The 24,681-nt window shown below is 35.7% G+C and overlaps 1 protein-coding gene across 6 annotated transcripts in view; it reads left to right on the top strand.

Annotated features, from left to right (window-relative positions):
- Nucleotides 1-2,625: 2,625 nt before the first annotated feature.
- The window catches only part of Acsl4 (acyl-CoA synthetase long chain family member 4), a 90,672-nt gene continuing 68,616 nt past the window's right edge, over nt 2,626-24,681 (top strand). For 2 of the 6 annotated variants that reach the window (XM_058571627.1, XM_058571626.1), the window contains exons 1-2: nt 2,630-2,783; nt 17,902-18,067. The gene's annotated coding sequence lies outside the window, so the exon portion shown is untranslated. Of the gene's footprint in view, nt 2,784-17,901; nt 18,068-24,681 lie in introns of all 6 variants that reach the window. The other 4 variants (XM_046420796.2, XM_046420794.2, XM_058571624.1 and 1 more) reach the window with 3 other exon arrangements.

Raw genomic sequence — 24,681 nt, 5'->3', positions numbered from 1 at the left:
CATTACTTAGTGAGGCTGATGTAACAGCAAGCCTCCTGGTGTGGTAGGAAATCCAGGCTCTGTTACTAGTTATTTTATTTGCATCTGTTTCTCCATCTTTTAAAAAGGGGTAATCTCTGTCTTCCTAACTAGTAAACAATGGTACAAGTGTTTTCTCTGAAATGTTTGACAGCTGCCTGGGGAATATTTTGCTCTTGTGTGGTAGTTCTTGGAGGGTTTTTTTTTTTTTTTTTTTGGTACTGGGATTGAACTCAGAGGCACTAGACTACTGAGCCACACCTCCACCCTATTTTGTATTTTATTTAGAGACAGGGTCTCACTGAGTTGCTTAGTGCCTCACTGATGCTGTAGCTGGCTTTGAACTCACGATCCTCCTGCATCAACCTCCCAAGCCACTGGAATGACAGGCGTGCACCACCATACCTGGCTTCTTGGAGGATTTTTTAAAAAATATATTTTTAGTTGTAGATGGACATACAATATCTTTGTTTATTAATTTATTTTTTAATGTGGTGCTGAAGATCAAACCAGTGCTTCACACATGCTAGGCAAGCACTGTGCCACTGAGCTACAGCCCTAGGCCTGTCAGAGATTTTTTGATGACAAGAAATAAAAGGTTTGTTTTGACTTCCAAAACGTGAAAAAGGAAGAGCTGGAAATAGGGCGGATATATTTGGTTTCCTTTTTAAAGATTTTCTTCTTCATTCTGGTTAAATGTGAAGGAAAAGGTGAGATATGGTAGGTAATAAAGATGCCCAAACTGTGGGCATTAATAATAGTTTAAATAATAAAGATCTTGAAAGTACAAACAGTGTTGTTGGTCTGATAAATATATTTATATCATGCACATATGCATATACATATATTGTAGACACATAGACAAACAACCAACTACAACAACAAAGGATCATCAGGCTCTGGTTACTTCTTTCCCCTGTATCTTGTAAAGTTGGAGGAAACTCAGAAAACTGAGGACTCAATGTTTAGATGAATTACCTAAATGAAAATTTCTGGGCCAAGAGAATAATAATAAAGGAAACTGGCAAAAGTACCCTTTAATTACAAGTTCTTTTTCATCTCAGTCTAACATATTGATTTTTGTGTTATACTGGGTCTATGTTGTGTTTGTTTTATTTCTACTAAGTATATTGAGGGCAGGGATGATCATTCTTCCAACTTTTGTGTTAACCCACTACAGATGTCAGTTCTCTGTACACTCTATGTAACCAGTGAATTTTATCCCTGAGAAACGATTACCTATTTCTGGGATTAATAACAAGATCTTATAAAATTAAAGATGACAATTAAACCTGTTGTTTGAAGTCCTGAACTTTCTAGGTCAATCTTGAAAAAGGAAACTGCATGACTGCCTCAGCAATATTTATAGGCAAATTATGTTTAAGTGACTGGGTCAGTTGGAAATTAAATGCGTACTATGGCTTTAGAGCAATAACACACAAAAACTGTAGCTCTGTACTCTCAGCTAGCCCCCGATTTGTCACCTGGGATGCTTATTAAAAACTCAAAATGTTTAGTCTTACTCAAATCCTGATCAAAACATATGGGGGTTATATAGGTACCCATATTTGAACAAGAGCTCCAGATGGTTTTGATGCGCACTTTTAAGAAGTACTGTAGTTTGTAATTTGAGAGGGTGAGGCATATCTGGTAATTCTATGGGGAAATGGAAAATAGCAAGCAAAGTGAAAAGCCCATTATCAGCAGGAAGAGGAAGCTAGTCCACCATTATGCACCAGGGAACTGGAAGAATACTTGACATTTGTTTCGTTTGTGATATATTCTTGGCAGTTTGTCCTGGCTCATTTGTAGTTTCGTCTGTCCCTTTTGAAGTCCTGAGACAGTTCGCTGGAATTTTATTTTTACCAGTATAATTTCTTGAATCTCTTGGGAAAGGCGTTTGTAGGATTGGCTTATTCACAATGATCAGGGCCATTAAGATGTCACAGTGCTGCAGTGACTTTTTCTTATCAGTTCTGAGTTCTTTTGCCATTACATGGTCGTGGAAATGGAAGGCGTAACGTGAAAACCCTGCATCCTTCTGATTATTTCATTAGCGGGCGGGAGTGGGGATCTTGACGCAATGAGAGGCAAGATAAACGGATGAGAAACATTAGCTCAGGCTTCCAGAAGAAGGAATGCCTTCAGTCAGAGTGTTAAGGTCTCTCTGTAAGGAAGAGCAATGAAGTCCAAAGATGAGTCTCTTTATAGGGAATCTGGCAAACGACCTCAAGGGAACTGTCAACCTGGGGTGGAGTCCGCCGAAGCAGGTGTGGGCGTGGGCCGGTTCTGCATCTCTCCGCAATTACGCACAAGGCTCATTGGAAACACACTCGACAGCACTGCCAGCAAGTCGGAGAGCATCGGCAACCCGCAAGGAGCCGTTAGCCGCCTCCGCGCCCCCTCAGCACCCTTCCTTTACAGCTGGAGCCCGCTCTGCTCCGCCTTTTCGGCTGACGTCCCGGGCGAGCGGGGGCGGGCATGTGGGTGGGCCGAGCCGTCTGCCGCCTGCGATTCGGCCGGCTCAGCCACACCACCGCGTGCCCCCGCTCCTCCCGCCCCTCCAGGCGCGTCTTTTCCGGGCTCGCGCCGCGCCCCGCCCCCGCCGGCTGTCCGGGTGCGCGCGCCGCTGCTGCGGCTTTTTCTCTGGCCTCCGCGGCGCGCCCCTCCTTGCTTTAGTGCTCGCGGGCACGCGGCTCCCTTTCGTGAGCTTCCCGAGGGCTAGGCGCCGGCCGGCTGCGAAGACGTGGAAGGCAGCGCCTTGGGTGAGTAACCTCTGATAACAAGGCTGCGGCCCCGGCACTCCTGCCTTTTGGTGTCTGGGCTCCAGCTGCCTGGGGGTTAGCATAGCTCACCTGAGCCAGGAGGAGGCTAGGTGGATATTCCTTTTCCCCCGAATCCGCTCGCTTTCTTCCCGAGCCCGGCCAATCTACCCTCCCGCCTCTCCTGAGGCCAGGAAAATTCCTGAGGTCACTATCTTCACCTTTGGTAGAGGCTGGGGTCCTCGAGAATTGGCTTGCCTCTTTTTGCCGCTCATCGTGACCCAAGGCCAGAAGTCATCGTCCTGATAGGAGTATGAGTCTTTGCCATGACCCTTTTGAGAGGAGCACATCAACTGCTTGCTAGACCTCCAAACGACCTTTAGGGCGCCCCTAGACCTCAGCTCCATTTTGTCCCCTCCCAGTCACTCTCTAACTGAGAGCCAGGGGTCCTTCTGGCTACAGAAGTATCCGCCCTCTCGAATTTGAGAGATGCCGATATCCTGTTAACATCTATACCTTTAAAAGGTGATGCTAGAAAACAGATGGATTCCAGCAAAAGCATGCTTTCCCCCCCCCCCCCCCCCAACCCCGTCCTTTATATCTACATCCCTGCCTTCACTTGCTGCTGTGTATTTAGTATTAGCTTTATTCACTTCCTCTTCCTCTCATTTGAGTACCCAAAAGAACTGTGGCTGAAGTCTATAGACACAGAAAAGCCTAGGAGAATATGATTCATTGCGTAAGCCCATCAAGCCGTTACATATTTGAAATAAGACGTCATTTCTCTTTTTACTCCAGCATCTCCTCCTTCAATGGCATTTTTTTTCACCCTCTTGAAATTAACTTGTTTTATTCGCTATTTTCACCTTTAAAAAAAGTCCATCCTCACTCTGAGAAATGATGGTGAAATGCAGAATAAGTGTAAAATAACACTGAAATGAACCCCATTGAAAAACTAAGCAGTTTGATTTGTTGGTTAATTGTTTAATCAACTGCTCAGTTTCCTCTTCTGCAAAAATAAGGACGTTGGTGTAGAGCATAACTAAGTTTCCTTCTAGTGTTTTTATTCTTGTACCTCTAAATTAGTGCTTATTAACATGTTGCTGCATAAGGGAGATTTAACCCGAGAAAACTTTTCCATCATTGTTTGTAACTTGAGTTTTTCTTTTATTTTGCTTCTAACAACGGTATTAAATGTTCTTGAGATATAACGCAGCAAATGTACTGCCAATAAACAAGATTTTAATGGTGTAAGTTCTGTTCCTTAAATTGTAAAATAACTGATCTTTTCAGTTGAGTTAAAAGCTTAGACATGTGAGATTCCTGTTACAATTAACACTCTCTGCCATTTAGGTGGCAGATGAAACATTGAAATGTCAGTACACTTCCATCTTAGACTAGAGTGCCTTATCAGACCATAAGTAATTTGACACCCAAAAAAATCCATGGAAAGTGTAATGCAACAATTAACTTTGAGTACATTCAGTTTTGTGTATGTGTGTGTGTCTCTGTGTGTTTTGGAAAACCCCTATTTGAAAAAAAAACCCACAAATGATTCAGATTAAGTTTTTGTTTGAGTGTTTGGGTCAGAGAATGAGATGGGTGGACAAAGAAGAGTCTTGTCCAATTCAGTGAGAAGAAAATGAGTTGGGACTCTGGAGAGGCTCAGGTACTAGTTCCAGCTCTACTTATATTTGTAACCTTGAACAAGTCATTTTACCTTTCCTGGTTTTCACATTTTAAAGTGTCTTCAGACAGTTGGTAGAATAATCTGGAAGTTCCTCAATTTGAATTCTGTACTCATACTCAACAGATATGATGAATATGTGTGTGTGTGATGCACTTTACATGAGGCTTTGTCATAAATCCTGATATATCATTTGCTATTTAGAGTGTTTTCCTCAAAGGTCTGCATATGCTAGCTTCAATTTAAATATACTTAATTCCTAATTCATTGTAACTTAGTGACTTCCTTACTATATGTGGAAGTCTATAAATTGGGAAGCATTTTACAAAAGTCAGACATATTGTTAACTTCTGTTTGTAAATGAAAGGTATACACACACACACACACACACCACTGTTTTTTAAACTTCCATTGCTTTTAGAAATTTGTAAGGAAATGTGTACATACTGCCTTATAATTGTTATTGGCTGAGAACTTTAAAAGAATATGCAAACATCTCATTCATTGTGTTTATTCACTCAATTATCTTGTTCCCTCATCTGTCACTTATTTTGTGCCAGGCCCTCAAAATATTATGGTTATGAAGACAGCCTCTACTTTTTAGTATGTAGTCTGGGATGGTGGTGTGGTTGTGAAGAGACAGATGTATGTGCATTTAATTGTTATTGAAAGTGGCAGTGAGGGCTAAGGATATAGCTCCGTGGTAGAGCACTTGCCTAGCATGTGTGAGGCCCTGGGTTTGATCTCCAGTACCACAAACAACAACAACAAAACGCAAGAACCAAACCAAGAACCAAACCAGAGACGTAAACAAAATCCTGGGGGAAGTTAAGGTTCCATAAGGAAGGAGATGATTGTATTAACTATAGCCTATAGACTATTCAGAATTACTTTTGTTTCCTTCATTGACTTTCAATTGCTGAGCCCTTAGCAAAAAAGACTTGTCTTACATATTCTTTTTTTCTTGACTTTGAATTTTGACATAGTTGTAGATTGTCTCATATATATAATATAGTTATACATGATGTTACCATTGGGGATACATATAATATATATAATGGTAACATCATGCATAACTATGTTATAACATCACAACCAAGAAATTGAAATAGATACAATCTGTCCATTTTATTCAGATTTCACCAGTGGGTTTTTTTTTTTTTTTTTTTTTTTTTTTTTTGGTGGTGGTACTGGGGATTGAACCCAGGGATGCTATACCATTGAGTTCACAGCCCTCTTTATTTTATTTATTTATTTTGAGACAAGGTCTCACTGAGTTGCCCAGGTTGGCCTGGAACTTGCAATCCTCCAGTCTCAGCCTCTGGGATTACAGGTGTGTGTCATCAAGCCCAGCTGATTTCACCAGTTTTAATGTGAACTCTTTTGTAGATTGGTATGATCACCAGAGGCAAACTACAGACATCTCCCTACCTCCCTGGCCACTTGGGAATCATTGATCTGTTTTCCACATCTGTTGTCTTGTCATTTTAAGAATGCTAAATAAATGGAATCACACAGTATGTAACCATTTGAAACAAACTTTTTTTTTTCTACTTGGCATAATTTCCTCGAGATTCATGTAGAGAATGTATGCTTTATCAATATTTTGTTCCTTTCATTGCTGAGTAGTATTTCCTAGTACTGATGTGTGTTTATAATCATTCTCTTCTCAAAAGATATCTGCTGTTTCTGGGATCTTATTTTTTGGGGGGTGTGGCTATGAAATACTACATACAGATTTTTCTGTGACCATTAATTTCCCTTTCTTTGGTTTAATTGCCCAAAAGAACAATTGCTGGGTTGTTTGATAGTTGCATATTTAGTTTTCTAAGGAACTGTCAAACTGTTTTCTACAGTGGCTGTATGATTTTTTTACATCCTCATTAACAATGTATGAGTGTTCTTCATCCTTGCCAGCATTTGGCATTGTCACTGTTTTTTAAGTTAGCCATTCCAATGGGTTTATAAAATATCTTCCCATAATTTTAGTTTGTGATTTTTGAATAGCTAATCATGTTGAATGTCTTTTCACTTGCTCATTTGCCATCTCTAGGTCCCCTTTAGTGAAATGTCCGTTCATGCCTTTTGTTCATTTTCTATTTGCATTTTTTAACTGTTGACTTTTGAGAGTTCTTTATATATTTTAAATACTAATCCTTTAGATATGTGGTTTGAAAGTATATTCTTTTAGTTTGTAGCTTGTCTTTCCAACCTCTTCACAGAGATGTTTCCAGAACAAAGGCTTAAGTTTGGATGAGGTCCAGTTTATTAATTTTTCCTTTTATGGACTAAGCTTTTGGTGTCAAGGGATCTTACATACTTTTCTTATTTAATTTTATTTCCCTCTGTATAATATCAATTATTCTGTAAGCAATGTGAGCATTTTCTCTTTCAGTAATCCTAGAGCTCAAATATATTTTGTTTAAAAGTGGCCTTGAATTTAGTATGTGAATAGTCACAAATGCTTTTACTTTATTAAAATGGCTCCCATCCTTTTGTACCTTAAACATATGACATCTACTTCACCAGGCTGTCACACACAACATAAAAAAATGTGTATTTTAAAATAAACAGACACATGATGTGTCAAGAAGGTTTTTGGTTTCACTTTCTAAATTAAAAGTATTTTGGCAAAACTGTAAGTTTTCTCATCAAAGACTTTGATAAGTAACCCAAGGAACAAATTTTTGTGTTCTCAGTTAAACATACTTTGAAAGTCTACTTCTGCATTTTGAGTAATCATGAATCATAACCATATATTGGTGAGCTTTTCTCATTGTTATTAGAATAATGAATAAAAGATTATTGAATCTGGCTGGTCAAATTCTATATTTTCCTTTTACAGTTGCACTTAGCATTCATTTTAATTGTTTTTAAAATAAATTTTAGGGCTGGGGTTGTAGCTCAGTGGTAGAGTGCTTGCCTAGAACATGTGTGGTACCGGGTTTGATCCTCAGCACTACATAAAAATAAATAAATAAAATAAAGATATTGTGTCCAACTATAACTAAAAAATAAATATATAAAAAAATTTTAAAAACCCCAAAAGGTCTGGGGATGTGGCTCAGTGGGAAATCACCTCTGGATTCAGTCCTTAGTATAAAAACATAAAGATATGTACTCATAAGAGCTTATATAAAGAGTTAGTGATTAATTATGAGAATATTGATTTCTGCAAAGTGGTATGAAATTATCACTTGTCCCTTCACTGTTATCATATTTGCTCAATTATGTTTGCAGCTAGTGTAATATATTCCTGTTTGAAGAAGATCAACATTGGTTTAAAGTAGATACCAGGAAAATGCTCCCTGTGGCGCCAATCCTACCCATTACCTGTTTTAGTAAATAAACTCTGCTGGAATGCAGCCACATCCATTCATTTAAGTATTGTCAGGCTGTATTCACAATATAACATCAGAGTTAAAACAGGACCTATGGCCTGATAAACTTATTTACTCTCTGGACCTTTGTAGAAAAAGTTTGATCCCAGAGATAAATCAACCTTATAAATTATCATTTTCCTATGTTATCAAGGAAATTTAACAGACTTTGCCTTGAATTTTTGAACTCTTTGTTTACATTGTCAGGGGCTATTGTGATTCAGAAAACTGTATTTGTTTTCTTGACAAAGTTAGTGGTCTTAGTAAAGCATGCATAGAGAGTTGGAAAGGTTAATTTTGTTGTTATTGTTGAAGTGTTAGTTATTTTAATGTGAATGTAAATTTACAGGTATGACAACTAGAGGTCTATGCAATCATAATGTGAGTAATCTTAATTGTGAGTAATCTTAATTGTGAGTCACAGTGATTGGTAATTAGTAAGCCAGGCAGGGCAGCACGTTTGCTCCTGAAATGGCTATGTGATCTTTAAAGATATAGTAGTATGAAGCTATCAAACTGAACTTTGTCTATTGTCTACTATTTTGTTTACCTGGCTTCCTTCTTTTGTAAGTTAAGTTGACACTTTAGTTCTTTTAAATGCCCAGTGTTGTTGGAAATGGATTTAAGACCCTTGCTTATACATTCAGAAGGAAATGGATACCCACCTCTTATCATACAAAGAAATTAAGATATATTTAAAAATATAAGTACATATTTTTAGTACTTTTGGAAAGTATGACTGACATCTTAGAAAGTTGAAAAAGTAAATGTGAGACTAGAGAGAAATAGCTTCCACATATGCAATAGAAACTTTAATTGACTTCCACTTACCTGAATCACCACATTAAATGAGGATGTTCAATTTCCTATCACTGAAACTTTGCTATTAGTAGGTTAATTTGTAGCATTCCAGTGTTCTTGTACACCAAGATGTTTTTATTGTTTAACCTGTATAGTGTGGTTGTACATGTTTTTTTTTTAAAACATGTAATTTGTTTAATATTTTGTAACCTGGTCAAACACAAGTTGGGAGATTTGGAGCTCTTACTGAAAATTTGCAGATGAAGTAGTACAATGTCTGGGGTTTGGATCTTATATTGGGGTGGGGGTAGTGTTGGGGAGTGGGTATATATTGAAGAAAACACAATTCTGTTATGTAAGCTTCATTATATTGAAACAATTGAGTGTTTTAGGAAGAGTTGGAAACAAGTTGCTAAGGGAAATACTAACTAGGTATGGCTAGGACAACTATAATATATTTGTGTAAAATTAATGTAGAAATCAAAACAGTTTTACACTCACATTGCTTTGTAAGTATCTTTTAAATTATTTGAAGTTTGAAGTTATGGCAAAGTTATATTATTTTACAATTTACAAGAGTAAAGAAAATCTAGGTATCTGTAGCAATGTCAGTCATCTTCTGTATATACCTCTAGAAAATGAAGAGCAGAGCTGTGATGGAGAACCAGGATAGATTTGGGCAATTATGTCTGTATACCGCTTTCTCTTATCATTTATAGGCATTTATTAAACATATCCACTGAAGGCCCATAATATCCTCTGGGTTTATGCTGTGGGGTTTAAAGGCAAAAATACATTGTTTTGTGATGAAGACTTTTTGTTCCTTTAATCATTTTTTCCACAAATTCAATTGTGCATTTTATAAAAGGTGTTAATATGATTAAGGATCTGCCTAGCCACTCATATTTTTGTTATGATGATGGAAACAGCCTCTATTTTGCAAGACTATATGCATCTTGGCCTTTTCAGAATTGATTTTATAGCAGGAGTTTTCTCTCAGAGGTGCTACCAAGTTAGCCGACTTTACAGGGGAGTCAGGGTAGAGGTTCCCTATTTCTCAGCTGATTAATGGGAAGGGGATGTGTGATTAGATTATTAAAGAGGTGTTGAAAATGTTAATAGTGGATTCTAGTGGTTGTTAGATGTTAATACAATGGAAAGGCATGATGAAATACTTGTTTTCTCTTAGGTATTTTGTTTATTACCTTTAATGTGTGCTTAAACTATTAATACTGTAAGAAAGTAATGATAGGTTTTGAAGGACCACTCCCCTGAGGGTACCTGACTGAGGTGTCTTCAAAGAAAACCTAAAGAAGTGGGCAGAGCTGCTACTGCTAGGAAGATGGTGATCCTTCACTGTGCTCAGAATATGTTTCTATTTCTCATATGAACTGAAAGCTAAAAAGTTCCCTCAGACAGGAAACAGGAACTTGGTGAATGAGCTTAAAATTTTGTCATGACTTTGAGAAGAGAGCTCACACTAATATTGCATGGAATGAATCCAAGCAAAAGATGCTGTGTTCCACATAACCACTGAAGATACCAAGTTGAGAAGTAGCCTAAAAGAATAATTGAAAAAGGATAACTTTACTGAAGGATAGAACAGAAGTATTCATAACAATTGTCAGATGAATGTGTTTTAGACAAATAGGGCAGAAAAGAGAAAAGCAAGTATTCCAACAATTTGGAATCACCACTTTCTGAAATTGGTCAAAGGTCAATTACAATGTTATAGGATGTTTTAAAGTCTTTGGTGGAATATTTGGGGTGCAGAAAGTGTCAGGTAGCAAGGCAAGCCCAAAATGGTTTTAGAAGGCATTGGGATCCTCTGCACCTAAACAATTCCTTACTGAGTAAGTTAAGAGTTTCCAAGATGCAAGTTGTTTCCATAACCTGGGAGCTAGAAAAGTCAGGGCTCAGGTGCAACTTTGATGAATTATGCAACCTTTAATTGGGAATCCATATAGTTCTTATTTCCCCAAATAGTCAGCATTCTCATTCTCATTCAAACATAGGTACATGTTATACATTTTTTAAGCAAAATGACTGACCTCTTAAGGATGTTATGCAACTCAAAAATTTCCCTAGAAATTTGTAACCACTTTACTTAGATTTTGGTTTTAGGTCAGAATTTTTATGTGGAAGCAGGTTCTTTTCATTTATTAACATAATTACATTGGTTTTTAACATTATCTTGATTTCCAAAAAAAATAAATCTTAAAATATTTGTAGGAGAGAAGCTTTCTTTAGGAAATAGCCCTCAGAGAATTCAGGAGGTTCCTTTTACCCAAGGTTTTCACTTTCCACAGTTTCAGTTACCCACAGTCTTAGTTGTCCACAATCAACCAGTCTAAAAATATCAAATAGAAAGTTCCAGCAATAATCAGTTTATAAGTTTTAAATTCTTTGTATTGTAGTATGCTGTGATAATTATCCTATCTTTATCACAATCTCTTCTTGTGCCTAATTTATAATTAAACATTATCAAAGATATGTATGTTTAGGAAAAAATAATGTATATGGAGTTTAGTGCTAGCCACAATTTTAGGCATGTGAAGAATGTCTTGGAATGTATCTCCCATGGATTTGGTGGGTACCATACTTCATTACAAGTGGTATTATAGTACAGGCTATTTTATAAGAGACAACTAATTGTAAAATGAAAATCTTCATGGTGAATGCCCCTGTCTTATTTTGTATTCCTTTTTTGAAATGGAGTTCACCAACATTACTATTAACAGGTCAGCCATATCATTGCATTTATTTTGGGGACTTGCTTGGCTAAAAACTGAATGATTGGTAATTCTTAGTCCCAGGATTACAAAATAGTTAGTAGAGTTAAAAAGACACTTACACCAGCCCAGCCAGCTGTCTTGAATCCTAGCTCAGTAGGGGTGTAATAATAAAGTATAAATAAACATAAGTGCTCTATAAAGGTGACAGCTCTGGCACTTGGGAGGAAGAAGTTCCAGTGGTGGGGTAGCTCCCCAATCCCTGTCTTATCCCTGTGGTACTCTGCATTTTTAACCATTGTTGTTTGTTTACCTGAAATATTTCTATGGAGTGACTGACCTATATAATTACAATGCTAATAGAAAACTGGGGATTTTTTCCTAACACAGTTTTCAAATACTGATGTTTTTTCTCCAAAACAAAAACAAAAACAAAAGCCCTAACACTAAGGACTATACTTTGTATAATATGGACAATGTATTTGTCTGCTCACATCTTGTTTCCAATTGTCCTCAACTTGGGAAGGCTGTTGACCACTTTCCTCCCCCACCTTTGTTTGAAGGGTTATCTTTCTCAGGACACTGCCAGCAGGAAACAGGAGGTGGATGCTATATTAGGGCATTACTGAAGATGTAGAGGAAGTAGCATTGAATTTACCGTCTATAGCCAGGGAGCTCCTTGAGTTTTGAAAACCAGGAATCTCAAATCCAGCTCGTACTTAAAAGACATATTTAAAAACCAAGGTGTACCTATGGGATCCTTAAGCTAAGTAATATATTGAGAAGCTCTGCAGTTTTTAATTTGATGATCAGTTGTCAGTGAACATTAGCAAAATTGATTTAGAATTCTATCATTCTTTATCAAAAGTGGGATTATTGTTATTCAATACGTACATGCTGCTTTAGTGACTTTAATAAGATGGAAGCAATCATTTTGGAGTAACTGACTTTGGTTACACACATTGTTTTTCAACTTACAGTGATTTCTCTAAATTTTGACATCATTCCTAGCTAAGGTAATAAGCACTTAAGGTCTTATTATTTGTCTAGTCTTTTCTAGATATAACATTTTGTCATAAAATCATGGGAAAACATTTCTTTTTCATTGGGAGAAGTGACGAGGAATTTAAGATGGAAGATTAATTCTTAAACTGTAAACTATGCTGTTGACATCTACCTCCAAAGTTAAAGAAAAATCAATGATATTTGAAAGTTGTAGGGTTACCTATTTGGGTTGGATAAAACTGTCCTGTGGAATGATCTAAATTTTAGGAGTTTGAGTTTTGGCCAAGTTTTTTGGCCACGTCCTGCTACTTACTGCTACATCATTTTCCCCCTGCTTTTATTGGCACTGCCACATTGCTGCTGAAAGATTACCATGTTGACTGGACTTGGCACCAGGCTCTGAACTTCAGTATTGTTCTTTTTTTATTTTCAGGCATAGCAGTCCTAGAAACCATAAGATAAGGGTGTTAAAAGCATTTCGATGATACCTTTCCTTATTCTTTTTTAAAAAGTCTGTCCTGTAAGATATTCTCACATAACCAACAGAGCTCAAGATGATTTATGGTAGGAGGAAACATTTCAAAACCATCCTCTGTGTTGACCTTGGTTTTGCCTTTGAAGAAGAGTGAGCAGCAGATTGCTTCATATAGATGAAAAAGCAAACTATGTTCTTATCTTTTATTGCTGTTGACATTGGTTACAGATGCTTCAAGAAGTATTGAATTACTGCCTAGTTTAAAGATGATATATTTTAGATTAAATAATCGTAGAAATAACTGCAAATGGATATCTTAAAGGCATTATACATTGCCTATTCAGCAAAAGCTAAATGCATTAGGGATTTATGGGCAATATCTACCAGCAGGAAATATCAACACTTGAAATTGCAGCAGGTTCCTTTACTGACCTTTGTTTGGAGACATGTAACTCCCTTTTCCTTAAATGGTATTTCATTAGATGGGGGAAAAAACACTTCTGATCTGCTTGGGGTTTTAGTACTCCAGTACTTCTCTTTTAATCTTTTCTTAGAGTTCTTATTTTAGCAGTGCTAGGGCTGGATCCCAGGGCCTTGCACATGCTAGGCAGGTGCTCTACCACTGAGCTATAATCCTAGCACTGAGTTCTTATTTTGGCACTGTGCTGAACTGTGCATATATTGAGGTATTTTACGTACTTAGGTACTGAAACCTCCATTGGGTGTGTTCTATAGTGGAACTGACCTATTCCAAATTTCACATTTGCTGGAATAAAATAATCAGACAAGAGTGTAATAGCTGGCTAGTCTGTAGATAAGATTGATCAGGATCTTTTAGTTTTTCTGTTTGTGCTTTTTGACACTGCGTTTTTCTTTCCTCTATTCTTTTAGAATAGAAGGTCCCTTTTAGGTCTCTTTTAGAACCTCACTTTCATCCTTTACTCTGCATACTTTTTCATGCCCAAATATCTGAAGAAACTTAGAAAAGAAAATCCACTTTTAGGCAAGCCAGCAAATACCTAAGCAGTAACAGGTATAACTGGATAATTGTGGAGGGTAGCTGTTATTACTAAATTTTTAAAAAGCCTATAATTGTCTAGATTGTTAGAAGGTTGAGGAGTGCCTCCTGGGTGACCTTCATTTCCTATTCTACATATATATATTTAGCTTTCTATTCTGTCCATTTTAAATATTGCCTATCAAATAGTAAACTTCATGAGTGTAAACATTGTAATACTCACTGAATATTTCTTGAACAAATGCATGCATATGCACTTATAACTACCCAGAATTTGGAAAAATAGATTTTTAAGAATACTGTGAACCAAATGGATTGTCTTTGGTATATTTTGTCCTCTATTCTGTGTGTTATTATGATGGGTAGTCTTCAGCTATGATGTTTATGAAACTTAACCATTTTTTTTCCTGTTTCAATGACTCTACTATGCCCAGTAGGGTAACATCACTTTTGTATTTAGGAAAAGACATATGATGTAATTGTCTTTACAATTTTCTGTTGTAATGATAGGAGGAATAGTGACTTACTGTCAAAGATTTATTCCACTATATGCCTTTTTTTAAAATATAGGGATGGCTTAATCAAATTGATTCTTCTAAGCTGGATGTGGTGGTGCACACCTGTAATCCCAGCTACTCAGGATCCTCCAGCTGAGGTAGGAGGATCACAAGTTCAAGACCAACCTCAGCAACTTAGTGAGGCTCTAAGCAACTTAATGAGACCCTGCATCAAAATGAAAAATAAAAAATGCTAGGGAATGGGGCTGGGGTTGTGGCTCAGCAGTAGAGCACTCATTTAGCATGTGTGAGGCACTGGATTTGACATTGTGTCCACCTATAACTAAAAAATAAATATTAAAAAAATGCTAGGGGTTGGGGATGTGGCTCAAGCGGTATCACACTCACCTGGCATGTACGCAGCACTGGGTTCGATCCTCAGCACCACATAAAAAATAAAAAATAAAGATGTTGTGTCCACCAAAAAAACTAAAAATAAATATTAAAAAAAATTCTCTCTCTCTAAAAAAATAAAAAAATGCTAGGGATATAGCCCATTGACAAAGCACCTTGAATTAAATCCCCAGTATAAAAAAATATGGATTTTTCAAGTTTCTAAAAAAGTTTTTAGTTTGTACTTCCATATTTAAAAAAATGTGATATTACTAAATGGCTTGTTTTTAAATTAACATTTTATTTTAGATTTTTTTCTTTTTTCTTTTTGGTACTAGGGATTTAACCCAGGGGTGCTTAACTACTGAGCCACATTCACAGCCCTTTTTATTATTTTTTATTTTGAGACAGGGTCTTCTGAGTTGCTTAGGTCCTTGCTAAGTTGCTCAGACTGGTCCCCAATTTGCAATCCTTCTGCCTCAGCCTCCTGAGTTGTTGGGATTACAGGCATGTGCCACCATGCCCATCGTATTTTGTAATAATTTTAGATATACAGAAATGTGTTAAAGATAGTCCAGAGTTCTGATATATAATTTTTACCTATATTCCCTTAATGTTAACATATTGCATAATGTAACTCTGGGACAATACTATTAACTCTAGAATTCTCTTGAATTTTCATATTTTTCTACCAATTTTTTCTTATTCCAGGATTCCAAACTTTTGTATGTATTAATCTTAGAAAACATATATAGATAAAATGATAAAAAGCAAACACAGTATTATAATCCTTGTATCAAGACAACTGATATTTTAGTATATATCCTTCTATATTTTTTTTCTTGTGGAGAATATAAATCCATTCCCCTGCAAACTATTTGAACTTCTGTAAAAGTTAGTTTACAAAATGTATTTTGCATACCATTTTTAATTTGTTTTTTTTAAACACAGTATAACAGTTTCTTGAGGATCCTATTCTCTTTCCACATCCACTGTTTTTATTATGGTTCATTCTCTACCCTTAGATATCGTTTTATGTCAATTTTTTTTGCTTAGTTAATTCTTGATATCTTTAAGTAAAAGACCAACCATGCATGTAGGTGTTCTCAACCTTTTCCTTCTTAATAAACCAGAGAAATATGACATGTGCCCCTCAGTAAGTGACTTCTCAAAAGGCCAGTGATTTTGAATATGTGTGGTTTTGTGTGTTAGGTTGACCATTTGAAACTGCCTTTTTTTTTTTTTTTTTGTATGTAACAGATTTTTTGCTGTTGGCAGTTTCATGTGGTTCATCCTAAAGGTTGAAAAAATTTTCTAGGTTATCCCCTTCTCTCTTTTCTTGTTTCATTGAGAATCATAGTGAGCTACCTTCCAGGAGGCGCTGATAAGTACAACATTCTACCCTATGTTGATGGTAGACTGAGGGAACTTGAATTCCTGTGAATTATTTCTGCCAATCAAAGTAATGACGACAGACTTGTGAGCTTTCAACCTAAGCTCTGGGGCACTACTGCCACCTAGTGGCACCCTCTAGACAAGCTGTTGAATGTTTTACTCCACCATATCAGCCCCCCCCCCCCGCCCTTTTTACATGCTTTTCTGTGATCATGGTCACACTTTCCTTTTCTTCTCACCACCTGTGACACTGGTGCTCAAGGATTTCATTTGGCATAGCTGATAATATTCAGGGAGATATACTAGCCTTATAATTTTGCTGTGATATCCTTATTTTAATAGATGCTTTGGAATATGGGGCATGAAATAATAAGTGTAAACACACTGAAGAGACTGTTATTTGCTCTGCTTGTGAAGTCATAGTTCTTCATAAGCAGAATGGGCATAAAGTTTGTACTTGGTCAGAGTATGGATACTTGTCATGTTTAATGGCAAGCCTCTTGCTGTATGAGAGGAAGCAGTCCTATATATCTCAAATGTGAAGAAGCATAAACTTTCACTTAGAGTGAAAGATTTAGCTTAAAATCCTTCTTTGGTTTCTTTTCTCCATTGTATAATTTATTATTTCATTCCATATTTATTCAAGGAATATTTATTAAGCACCTACTCTGAACCTGTACTGTGTTAGGTACTTTAGTGGTCAAGACACACATGATTTTTCTCTTTGAGAAGTAAAGCCTAGCATGGGAACAGAAATTTAGAAAAGTTTAAGTGCAGTGCTATAGGGTGCTTTGATCATAAATAGCAGATGTAGCCAACATAAATAAATAGGAGGTCAAGGAAGGCTTAGTACAAATTTCATTTAAACTAAGACCTAAAGGAAGCAAGAAAAAAGGAGTAGAGAATGTTCTTGACAGAGTAAAAGGTATGTGCTAGAAGGAGAGGTGAGAGATTAAGGGTGGTGCTTTTGAGAAACTGAAACAAGTTCATAATGGCTAGGGCTATGAGTTTAACTCTTTTAAACCTTACAAGAGTCCCAGTACATAGTAGTAGTCCCTCCATGTTATAGTTGTGGCAATTTAGGCTAAGAGGTTAACTTGCCCTAGGTCATTCATCTCTAGTAAATGGCACAGCCTGGAATTGAACCCAGGCTGCCATATGGACTGCCTCTCAGCTAAGACATGGTGTTGTATTTGAAACCTGAATGGTCACCTCCTTACCATTTGAAGCGTAGCTCCTGCTGATCTGTAGTATTCCCACCCCCCCACCCCCCCCCCCCCCCCCCCCCCCCGCCGTGAGCCATTTTAAAAAAGAAAGACTATTCCAGGAGTTGGAGCTTGCAGTTTCTGGATTAATTTAGAAATAGTTCAGATTTGCTTTGATCTTTTATGTATCTGATTGAGAATCAGATACTTCATTTGATATGCAACTCTAAGATTGCTCACCCATATTTTCCAGAAAGTCATAATGGGAAATTATAACTGGTTATATATTTACATATTTTAATTAGCAAAAATATGTATTCCTTGCAAGTGTAGATTTTTTTGCATGCTAAAGTTAATATGGCAGTATATTTTTCTCTGATTTCTAAAATGAAAGGGTGAACACAACTTTTTAAATAGAATTATACTCTTTTTAAAAAGTCATATAAACCAAATCCTGTAAATGAAGATATTTTCTTACAGTGAATCTGATTTATTCTGTACTAAATTATACTTTTTTTTCTTTTTGATACTAGGAATTGAACCCAGGAGCACTTAACCACTGAGCCACATCTCCAGCTCTTTTTATATTTTATTTTGAGACAGAGTCTTGCTAAGTTGCTTAGCGCCTCACTAAGTTGCTGAGACTGGCTTGAACTTTTGATCCTCCTGCCTCAGCCTCCCAAGCCACTTAGATTACAGGTGTGTGCCACTGTGCCCAATATAATGTATTATATATTTTCAAGATTAGGAATTGACTTCAGAAAGTCAATAGTTAAGGTGTTAATCTAGATTTTAGTTGGATTCTAACTGTTCAGTTGTAAATAAACTGTTTAAAATTAATAGTAATTTGATATTGTTGACACATTTGGAGTCATGTTTTGGTTGTCTGTGTTTAATGTCATATACCTAGTGCTTTCATTTATTTGTCTATCATGTGACTTAGGATTCAAAGAGGAGTTTGTACTTGGAAGTCATACTTTTTTGTCTTGTTCTCTGTGGGAAGAGTTGGGGTACAACTACAATCACTACTAGGATATTTCTGCAAAAGAGAGGGTCTTTGATAATTCTTTTGGACAACAGGTGTAAACCAGCATTTGGCAAGCTGGGAAATGTGATCACTTTCATTTAAACCAGTTCATCCAGAGGTTAAGTTTGTTTTACTTCAGAAGCACTGGCTCAATGCAGTTGAGTTAACCATCATCCACAGAGCAATTTCCCTTTACTTTGGAGTAAAAGCATTAATTTTTTTGACTCTAATTTTTATTTTTTTTTAAATTTAAAAGCAATAAGTTTTAAATAAAGATATTATTGTATACTGTAGTGAAATTATATATATATATATATATATCAACTGTATTCTTTTTTTAAAAGAGGGGGGGAGAGAGAGAGAGAGAGAGAGAGAGAGAGAGAGAATATTTTTTAATATTTATTTTTCAGTTTTTGGTGGACGCAACATCTTTATTTTATTTGTATGTGGTGCTGAGGATCGAACCCAGCGCCCTGCGCATGCCAGGCGAGCGCCGTTACTGCTTGAGCCACATCTCCAGCCCTGTATTCTTTTTAATGATACTTAGTGTTGTGAAATCCATGTTGCTAGGCCCTGTTGAAGCTATTGCAGGACACATTCATAAATGTGTAGGCCTTACAAGAAATAAGATTACTTAATGATAACTTTACTGTTTCCCAAAACATTTTGAAATGAAAATGTTGAGGAAAAGAAATGATTCAGCCTTTTCTCCATTCCCCTTCATTATGAAGTCAGCTGGTACACATTTGTAATGTGATATCATAGTTGATTAGAATTTCTGAAGCAGGACCATCTTAGGTAAGATGATATCCTCTGAAGTTTTGAGTTTTTGTTCCCAGAGACCATGTTGTAAACAAGAAAGGAGTGACAGAGTTCACTTCTAAATCTCCTCCTTTCATAGATCCTCTGATCATCAATGTGGAAAGCAACAGTCTGGGTATAACTATGACAGGCGTTTAAGGAGTTATACTTATTTGGTCCTTTTTGCTTGAGATACCTTCTCTAGGGTTAGGCTTCATACCCTGTAGGAGACTAATTCTGGTCAGCTGAAAACTTTTTCATTATGAGATAAAAGCATGTGAGTATAATGGGGCAGTATCTATTTAATCTTATACCAGTATCATCCTCCATTTGAGTTCCTGTTTGTTTGAATAGGATAAGTGAAATTTTTGTCTTTCAGAAATTATAATTTTATCTACATGTGGAACCCTTCATGATTCATGATTGTCTGGCTTTTTGATATTGCCCATCTCTTACTAATACTTATTAATATTTGTTAGTCACATTTTGTTATAGGAGACAGCAAGGGTGCTTAGCCTTCAGAATCATTTAACTTTGTAGTTATATAAGAAAAAATAAACATCATTTTATTTAGCTGCACAGATTGTTTTACTTTGAGTCTAGTTTAAAAACTAAGTAATCTACTTTCCTCAGTACAGTTTAAGTCAACTTTTGGTGTCACTTTACCTCCAGAGTAGGGCCAAACATCTTTTGAGCCATATTCATGATCACTTATCAACACGCACATACATATACTAGAAGAGATTGAAAACCTGATGCTATATTTTTTACTTTGTTATTAATTGATGAAACTAACATTTTTGTAGAAGTTTTTAAAAATGTAGAACAAATATAAACTAAAAGTCACCTATAATTCTACAACTCATAGACATTTTGAATTATAGCCCATATAAATCTGAGAAAATTGATATTGTATCTTCAGTTTCATCTTAAATAAATTTCACTTCATGTATCTTCCATGTTTTCTCATATCCTTAAATAATCTTTGATAATGGTGCATCATTATCTTGCCAATCTCCTTTTGGGGATTTGAGATTGCTCCTAATTTTCCTGTTATCTATACCACAGTGATGATTATTCCCTGTTTTTTGTGTATGTGTCTCGTTATTTCCTGAGGATATTCCTAGAAGTAGGAAGTGAAATTAGCAGGTTATGACTTAAAAAGCTCTTAACACATATTGCTTTCTATAAAACACGTACCAATTCCCACTCTGTCAACACTTTATTATATAAAGTTCCTTTTTATGTACTTTTGACAGGATCGAGTTATTTATTTATTTATTTTTAAAAGAGAGAGAGAGAGAGAGAAAGAGAGAGAATTTTTAATAGTTATTTTTCAGTTTTTGGTGGATACAACATCTTTATTTTTATGTGGTGCTGAGGATTGAACCCAGTGCCCCGCACATGCCAGGCGAGCGTACTACTGCTTGAGCCACATCCCCAGCCCGAGTAATTTATTTTTAATTGGCAATAGTTCTGATGGAACCTCAGTGCATTGCTTTTTTTTTTGGTGTATGTGTGTGTGTGCTGGCTATCGAACCCACGGCCTTGTGCATACAAGGCAAGCACTCTACCAACTGAACTATATTCCCAGCCCATGCTATTTTAGCAAATAAAATTGTTCATGGCAGAAATAAAAAGTAGAGATGTGATATTTCACATAATAGAACTGTAAGGAACTTTCAGCCCTAGGTAATAGTTTGAGAATCATTGAATCAGGTTATGTTTTAATTCTAGGAGTCTATGTTTTTAAAAATGTATATCTTTCCTTTTTTTTGTATAATTTATAGGGGAAAATGTGATTTTTTCCCCAAAAAGTTATTATGCCATAAATATTTGCCGCTCATTATATTCATCATTTCTGTATGTATACTTATTAATATTCATGTTTTATGACTTTTAAAAACAAAGCATAACTTCTGGCCAAAATTATACAAATTATGTGGGAAGTCATGATTGTTATAGGAATTCTTCCTGGTCAAGATCACTAAAGTGGCAAGCATTTCCTTAAAGTATTATTCAGGTCTCTAATATTTTAATGAAAGCCTTGTAAATTCAGATTTACTCGTATCAACACACTTCCTGAATAAACTTGAAAGGGAGAGATTTGGTAAGTTTAGTGTTTACCATTATGCATTTTATTTGTCAGGAATATTTAAAAATCACTATTATAAGTTTCTTGATCCCCTGAGTCAAGAATTATCACTGTGGAAGCAATTTTCGTCTATTGAAAATTTTCTCCTAGTTGTTGTTTCAGAATAGTCAAATTATGTCTTAGATGGACCTTAAAAGCATGACTTATTGATGTTAATGACATCATTACTTCACTTTTATGCTTATTTTGGCTCTGAAACTCTGTTAGTTTGTTAGTTAAACTTTGTTAGGAAGTAGTGGAATTTGACTGCATGCTGTTTATTTTCCCATCCCAGGTGAAGTTTGGCACTCATAGTAGGCACTTGATAGGTCTATGTCTATCTCTATACTAATTAATGGAGAAGTTATGTAACAAAATGAATGCTAATGGAATTATTTCCTAGGGTTGAATGTTTTGGCATTCAAATTAGACTGTCATTGAGCTTAGATGAAAACATGGGTCTAATATATAAACAAGCATTGCTTCAAAACTGGCAAAGTGAAACTATCAGTACTGCAGATTTAACTATGCAAAGAAATATTGCCTTTTTTATAGACTTATACTTACCTACATGTACTCACATTACTGTCCTTCTAGTGCTCAAAAGATTAATATGTAGATTTTTGAGTAGAACTAAGGATTTTGCTTGTCTACAATAGATTATCATTATTCTAAAATATAACAGTGGTAGCTTTTTGTCTACAATATAACTGTACTTACAAGAAGTTTCCAAAAATATCTATTGATTTGAAAACCTGAAAAATATTCTAGCTTAAAAAGTTACAAATGAAGTGAAAGGTAGATATGAACTGTGATAAAACAAATGATAAACCAGCTGTATATTCTGTATATTCTGTATATTCTGTATATTCTCAGTGTTATTTGTTCCATGAAACATTTGATACTATTTACAAGAAAAAATGGGTATAGAGATAATAAGACACAGTCATCCCCCCAAATGAACTTACAGTTTTAGATAAGCGATTAAGAGAAAGTCATAATACAAGGTAATATAATACAATTTAAGAACTAATTAGAATCATTAGGAGTTCAAAGAAGGTCAGAAATTTTAGCTTAAGGTATTAGTGAAGGTGTCCCAGAAAAGATGGATTTTAAGCAGAATTCTGGATTTAAAAAAGGGCATGAAGAAAGAGAACTTCAGAGAATGTGAATATGACATAGTTTTAAAGGCAATAAATGGTTTCTTTGGGGTAGAGTATAGGCAACGTAGATATTTTTGTCTATTAAAATAATAAAAATATTTCATAGTAAAATAGTCAGTGGTACTGATGGGAGTATAAATAGGTACAACCTTTCTGCAAAGTAATTTCTGGTATATATCAATAGACTTTCCTCCTACCTTCACCTTACCACCCACATCCCATAAAAAATCTTTGACCTGGTAATCATATATTCAGAAAATACGAATGGTTTTATAACTTGAAGTTAGTATATGACCCAGAAGCTAGAAAGGAGTTACGTTTTACTACTTAAAACTTACTAAGCTTTATTTGTCCCAAAGAAACATGCAAAATGAAGAGAAAAGCTATGCTGGGAAAATATTTGCAGTATTTAAAAGGGCTTATTTCATTTATATACAAAGTGCTCTTAATGAATCAACAAAACAACGAATAATTAAATGGAAAAATTGGCAAAGGTCTTGAGCAAGATCCTAATATGAGAAATTTAGATATAGTGAAATATTTTTGGATAGTCATTGAATAAAAGTGAAAAAATTTAAATAAAAATGTATTAGGCATCGAACATGCTGTTTAATCCAGTGTTGGAGCAGATGTGAGGAAATATGCACATTAATATGCTGCTGGCAGTAATGTAAAATAGTGTGTTCTTTTTCTGAGAACAGTTTTTCATTTTTGAAATAAAGTTTAGATTTTTACTAGAGTTTTTAAAATAGCACGCCATTTCTCTGACCCTTCACTCACCTTCCTCTAATCTTTACATTTTATGTAATGATACTGTTAATGTTGTACAATACTATTAATTTAACTACAGATTTTGTTCAAGTCCCACCAGTGTTTACATTCATGTCCCTTTTCAGTTCCAGTATCTAGTCCAGGGTCCCACCTTGCATTATTTGTCTCCCTAGTCTCCTTTAGTCCATGATAGTTCCTCAGTCTCTGTCTTTCATAACCTTGACAATTTTGAAGAGTATTTGTAGAATGTCCCCAACTTGGGTTTTTCTTGGTATTTTTCATAACTTGGCTGAGATTATGAATTTTTTTTAATATTTATTTTTTAGTTGTAGTTGGACAGAATACCTTTATTTCACTTATTTATTTTTTTATGTAGTGCTGAGGATTGAACCCAGGGTTTCACACATGCCAGGTGAGTGCTCTACCGCAGAGCCACAACCCCAGGCCTGAGATTATGAAATTTGAGCAAGAATACAACCAAAATATCATTGTGCTCTTTTTAGTGCATCCTGCCAAAGTTTGCATAATGTTGATGTCCCTTATAACTAACTGGTGATGGTAGCTTTGATTTCCTGCTTAAGATGGTGTCAATGTGTTTTTCCAAAAAAAAAAAAAAGAGTTACTATTTTTCCCTTTGCAACAAAGTGATACTAATATTTATATTATATTTTATTAAAACAATAATAAAATACGTGGGGGAGATACTTTGAAACTATGCAGTATCCAATTTCAACTATTAACTTTTGCTCACCATTGTTAGCATTCACTGTTTTTAATTTTTTCTTGTAGCAATTATTCCTGTGATGTTCTGATGGAGATTTTCTATTTCTTTTATTTCTTCTACATTTATTAATTAGAATTCTTATGTAAGGAAGATTTGTCCCTTTTGCCTCATTTGTTTATTTAGCCAATCATTTATTTATAGGACTAGGAATTATGAATATTATCTTATTCTTTGGGGTATAATCTAATATTATCATTATTTTGTTGCCCAAATTGTATCAGTTTTTACCATTAGGTTTGGCCCCTGTGACTTTTTGACATGTTTCTTTTTTTTTAAGCATTTTTTTTCTGGCACCAGACTATACCAGGCTCATATTGCATTTTCCCCCTCCCTGTCTCTGGAATTGACTACTCCAAAGAGCTCTTGTTCCTTTTTTTTTTTTTTTTTTTTGGTGCTGGGGATTGAACTCAGGGCCTTGTGCATATGAGGCAAGCATTCTACCAACTGAGCTATATCCCCAGCCTTCTTATTCCTTTTACTGGGAAATATTATTTGGAAAATCAAGATCCAGTTGCTGGATATGCTCATTGCCACTGGGGTATCACTATTTCTAGGCCTGGAAGGAAGTTTTTTAACAGAATAAACATTTAAAGATCATATCCTTTTGACTGAGTAGTTCTGCTAGAAATATAT

This window comes from Marmota monax, unplaced genomic scaffold, assembly GCF_021218885.2.
Source record: "Marmota monax isolate L192 unplaced genomic scaffold, Marmota_monax_Labrador192_F-V1.1 WCK01_AAM20220418_F8-fsc00050, whole genome shotgun sequence".
Classification (NCBI taxonomy): Eukaryota; Metazoa; Chordata; class Mammalia; order Rodentia; family Sciuridae; genus Marmota; species Marmota monax.
Note: the sequence above shows the minus strand (reverse complement) of the source record. Positions and strands in the feature narration are given on the sequence as shown.